This window comes from Miscanthus floridulus, chromosome 18, assembly GCF_019320115.1.
Source record: "Miscanthus floridulus cultivar M001 chromosome 18, ASM1932011v1, whole genome shotgun sequence".
NCBI lineage: Eukaryota > Viridiplantae > Streptophyta > Magnoliopsida > Poales > Poaceae > Miscanthus > Miscanthus floridulus.
Genome location: NC_089597.1, coordinates 119,307,110 through 119,311,981, shown reverse-complemented (window position 1 = coordinate 119,311,981; position 4,872 = coordinate 119,307,110). Strand labels below are relative to the sequence as shown.

The window sequence follows — 4,872 nt, the reverse complement described above, 5'->3', positions numbered from 1 at the left end:
TTTCAAAAACAAGTTTTCTAAGCCCAAGTTTTCAAAAGGGTTTGCTGAGCTCATTATTCAAAAAGTTTTCTCAGCAAGGACACTCTACCAAATCACTGATATCGAGTGTTGATCTGAATATATAGCTGTGTTAGATATATTCTTTACATGGATGGCAAACGCTGGATCTACCATATATGCCCTCCAGTACCATATCAATATATCATGCAGCAAACTATCCAAGCAGTGCATTGGTGTTTCCACCGGTTTATGTTCTTTTAGACGCGGATTGCACCGACTCAATCACTGGATAGAGATTCAGCATTAAAGGATGGACGCATCGTGGCTAAAATATGTCATGCTCAATGCATGCATGGGGTCTGAATGTCTGATGGTCCTATTGATTGATTTCTAATCATCACAAATTACAGCAGCAAATGCAAATGTTTGGATGCTGTACTGAAACAGTAAACAAATTAAAAGATGACTGACACCAACAAGATGCGTGCTTGTTTAGGTACAATCATTTTGACTAGTATCAAGTGGAATAGATTTTAGCTGTTAAACATGTGAGTACAAAACTTGATTCCTGAGGTCAGGAGGTTTTCCTTACCAAGTACGTACAAATTTTAAGCTGAACCAGTATCATTGACCAATTCCTTGGGTTTCACTCTTTCAAACTTTTGCGCATTAAAATGTACTTTTCTAATTATTATCCAATTGAAAGGTTTCCGGTTGTTTCCATCTATGAGTGCCGTTAGCTGTTAAATACTCCTATGTGGTTAAAGAATTCCAAGTCCAATTTTTAGCTGAAAGTTCAACATCAGCACCGTATTCCTTTGGTTTCACTCCTCAAGAATTTGGCTTATTATATCATTTTGATTGACAAGATACTCGCCCGAATATAAATAAACCGCAGATCTTCAGACTCCAGCTTTTTCTTGATGACTTTAGGCTTGAGAAAAGTGCAGGTTTAAGCGATTACAGTTTTTTCAACCAGGAAATCATGCTTGGCTCATGTCCATGGTGACGTGTCCTTTTCCGGTTCAATTTTCAAAATTAAATCAGATCAGTAGATAATGCCAAAACTGTAGTGTAAAACGCCACAGTAAGCAACTTTTAATGCTGCCGTAAAATTTGCTACCGTGTACTCAAAGAAGAAAGTATTTTTTAAAAAAAATGGGCCGGCTAATTTCAGCCCGAAAGCTTTGCATCAAGTTCGGCTAGACTTCAGTGTATCAGGCCCACTCAGAACTCCAAGGACGTCGGTTATGGCCTCATTGCATTGGTGGTGATGGCGTTGTGGTGTGTTTTTGGAACACGAGCAAGTGATGATTTTACACAAAAATCTTTCTGAGCGGCAGACATTCTCTGTCGTTGAAAAAAACCCTCTGCTATTTATGAGTAGAAAATCCTGCTTATTTCCGGCTGAATTTCTTCAAAAATACTCTCTTCATTCTTAATTATAAATTATTTTAGCTTTTTTTATATACATAGTGAACAGGCACGTGCAACATGTATGTGCCATACAATTTTATTCATAGTAGAAGGATTGTATACATTCATTTAATATATTATATATTTAATAAGTTTTTCACAATAAAATAGTTTTAACTAAACAGCCAGTAAATAGGATTAAGGACAAAACTTTAGCAAGGATTGGACACGAGCACAAATTTAATATTTTTTTTCACAATAAAAATAATTTTTAACTAAACAGCCAGTAAGAGCATCTCCAAGAGATTCTCCATATCATTCATAAATGTTAGGAATAGAGATTTTAATGAAAAACTATCCTCCAACAGTTTTTCTAAATGGTAATTCAAATGTAGTCATCTTCTATTCCGGATTTTTCGCTAGCCAAAAATAGAAGACGATAATGGCTCTTTAGAGTACGCATGAGATATAGAAACACTGTTGGAGAGTGAAAAGATATAGAAAACAATTTTTATGCAAATGGCTCTTCAAATAATGATTTAGAGAGTGAGATTTAGAAAGACTCATGGAGTAAAGACAAAACTTTAGCAGGATTGGAAACAAGCTCAAATTGATGGCCAATGGGTGTAGCAAAAATGAAGCACCTTGACTATGAAATTCTTTATATCTGAATGTGCTAAATCTTTTGACACTTGTACTGTATACATGGGCAACCATTTTTGCAATAATCCATCCCAACATGGATCCCCAGATCTCTGAAGTGTATGCCGGCCGTCTGCCTCGATCTCATCAAGATGCTTCATGCTGCTGCTGAAGCTGAACCCAGGAATGCTAGTCCCTCAGCAACTGCTCTCCTAGCATGGGAACAAGCTTGTCCAGCAGGCCTTGCATCAGACAGAACCAGAATGTAGTGCAAATGTCAAATCGGAGTGTCATTATTAATTGAGAAAACTGACCACACTACAATATGAGCCAACATAATTTCATATGTTTGCTTTCAGAATCAGAGCTAGTTTTTAACAAGATTACCATGTTGTCGCCATCCTTCATTCAATCTGAAATAAGTCATGATGACCATGGAGCTTCAAAAATTCAAAATTGCAAGCAACAAGTGGAGCAACCATCTCTGATAAGAGCTAAAAAAAAGTATCCAAAGTGAAATAATTTATTACAAATGCTAATAGATCCCGAATGGACAGAATGCTAAAAGATAATCAGCAACCAATGATAAATTATTATTTGACCTTTAGTTCATGTAATGCTCACCTCTGGAGCTCAGTGGTTGCAGATGTATCCCACTCTCCTTGCTAACTAATTTCTTACCCTTTCCAAATGTCGGCAGAGAAGAAATTAGAGAACCACTGAACAAATGGCTAAACCAAATTAGTTGAGGCTAGCATGAATGATTGAATGACCAAATTCCATGTGTACCAATGATTGAACCAATACAATCAAATTTGAGAGTATTACCTTATCTTTGTTTTGTTACTATCATCATGATATTTTTCTGCATTGAAATCATATACAACAAAATGTGAGTTACTAAGGTTTTGATCAATATTGGAGAACTAAAAAAAGTCAGACACATACTTCTTTTCTTAGCTAAAATCAAGCGCAACCTTTTTTTTTAACGAAACATTTAAGGCTACAGTGTAGACAAGGCTGTGCCTTGAAACTGAACATAAAATCAATCAAAAGCTCAATAGGTTATAGTGTTAAAATGATCAAAGTGCATTAGATCGAGTTGGCACATCCGAAATCCATGCATCAGTTTACCAAAGGTAACCAAAGGAATATGATGCAGCAGAGCAATAGAAATATTCTGATGGCTTGTGGATCTGGTGGTAGCTCTGCTACTTGGGTTGGCTGTTAATGCTGATGAGAATTTGAGAGAGACAAGTAAAAAAAATGAGGAATCACCCGTAGGAGGCTCATCCTCCACTTGCCAGTCAGCTACTGGTGCTCCAGGAACAGGGTCTGGTCCAGCTTCTGCTTCTCCTCGTTCTCCTTCTTGAAGAGCTTGATCTGCAGAACTTCGTAGGAGCCTTCCTCCAGCAAGGGTAGCCGTACACCTACAGCCATAGCAGGGAAAAAATCGAGATTGATCAATCAGCTGCTAGTGTATTCATTCATTCACACTCAAATTGAAGCGTTGATTATGCAAACACAATACAACTCCTTGCAGTTGTTGTTCACTACTTGAAATGGTGATCGATGGAGCAGCTCGCCGCGTTAGCAGGCGTGGTGGCGCCGGCGCTGCTGGAGCCGGCGGCGGCCGTCGGCCTCAAGTTCAGCAGCAAAGACCTCAAGTCCGAGAAGTCACTGTGGCAGCTGTATTCTTGGACTTGAGGGCGTCGCTGCTGAACTTCACGCCGGCGGCCGCCGCCGGCTCCAGCAGCGCCAGCGCCACCACTACGCCTGCTAGCGCGGCGAGCTGCTTCATCACCATGGTCTCGATCGGTGGAGCGGTCGCTAGCACTACTCTGTGGTTTGGCGATGCTCGTCTGCGAGCTACTAGCTACGTACGTGTTGTGGAAGAAGCCAAGTGATGGGCCGGCCGGACGGTGCTGCCTGCCGCCTCTTTTATAGACGATGTAGTGAGCGAGCGAGCCAGGCAGCCAGGCAGCAGTGCGCCGCGCGAGTCGAACTCGAAGATGCATGATGCGCTGCGGCAAGCCGGGGACGAGCTGCTTGCATTGGCGTCGTTTGGGTGGCCGACCGGTCGAGTTCACGCGGGGTGGGTGATGGGCGTGGGCAGCGTGGCTCATGGTTGCCGTTGAGACACGAAACCCACCACTCACGTACGAAGCCTGTCACCAGGCTGATCGAGCCGTTGAGACACGAAACCCACCACTCACGTACGAAGCCTGTCACCAGGCTGATCGAGAAAAAAATATTATAGATTTTAGCTGATAAGTCGGCTAATAAGTTCAAACGAATAGGCACGAGGGCGCGACAGTCAAAATAACATAAAAAAATGAGACAGGAATGGCAAGACCTGTGTTAAATACAAGATTTTTAAAAGTCACACAAGTTCAAGTACAGTGCTTGCTCAGTAGTCTAGAAAACGATATCTATTCGTAGTTTACAATAGTACTATGGAACCCGTCTGCAGAGAAGTAGTAGGTGCTACCTTTGAAAATAGTGGAGAAAATTCTTGTGTGTTCTCTTGACACATTTTCTATCATAGGTTGGAAATGCATACATTTTCATCTCAGATTTACCATATCACATTATCAACATTTCTACTAGAAAACCAGCGCGGCTTTGCCGCGCCATCTGTTGAGTGAGCCTGTAAGTTTTTACAGGTTTTGTTGCTCCTCTTTGCTCTATGTCTTCTATACCTTTCACCATATCTTCTTTGCAAGACGTATTACTGATAAATAGAGGGGATAATTTTGTTTGACATTGGTAATACTGAGTTGTAGTAAAACTTTTGTTTGCTGAAATCTTGAG

General features: G+C 40.7%; 1 long non-coding RNA gene across 1 annotated transcript; it reads right to left on the bottom strand.

The window, feature by feature from the left end:
• Positions 1 to 1,967: 1,967 nt before the first annotated feature.
• LOC136523028 (uncharacterized) lies at positions 1,968 to 3,621 on the bottom strand. Its single transcript, XR_010776059.1, has 5 exons — positions 3,337 to 3,621; positions 2,887 to 2,923; positions 2,683 to 2,777; positions 2,446 to 2,552; positions 1,968 to 2,300 (listed from the first exon to the last, which is right to left on the bottom strand). It is a non-coding gene; the product is annotated as an uncharacterized lncRNA (long non-coding RNA).
• Between the last annotated feature and the right edge of the window lie 1,251 nt (positions 3,622 to 4,872).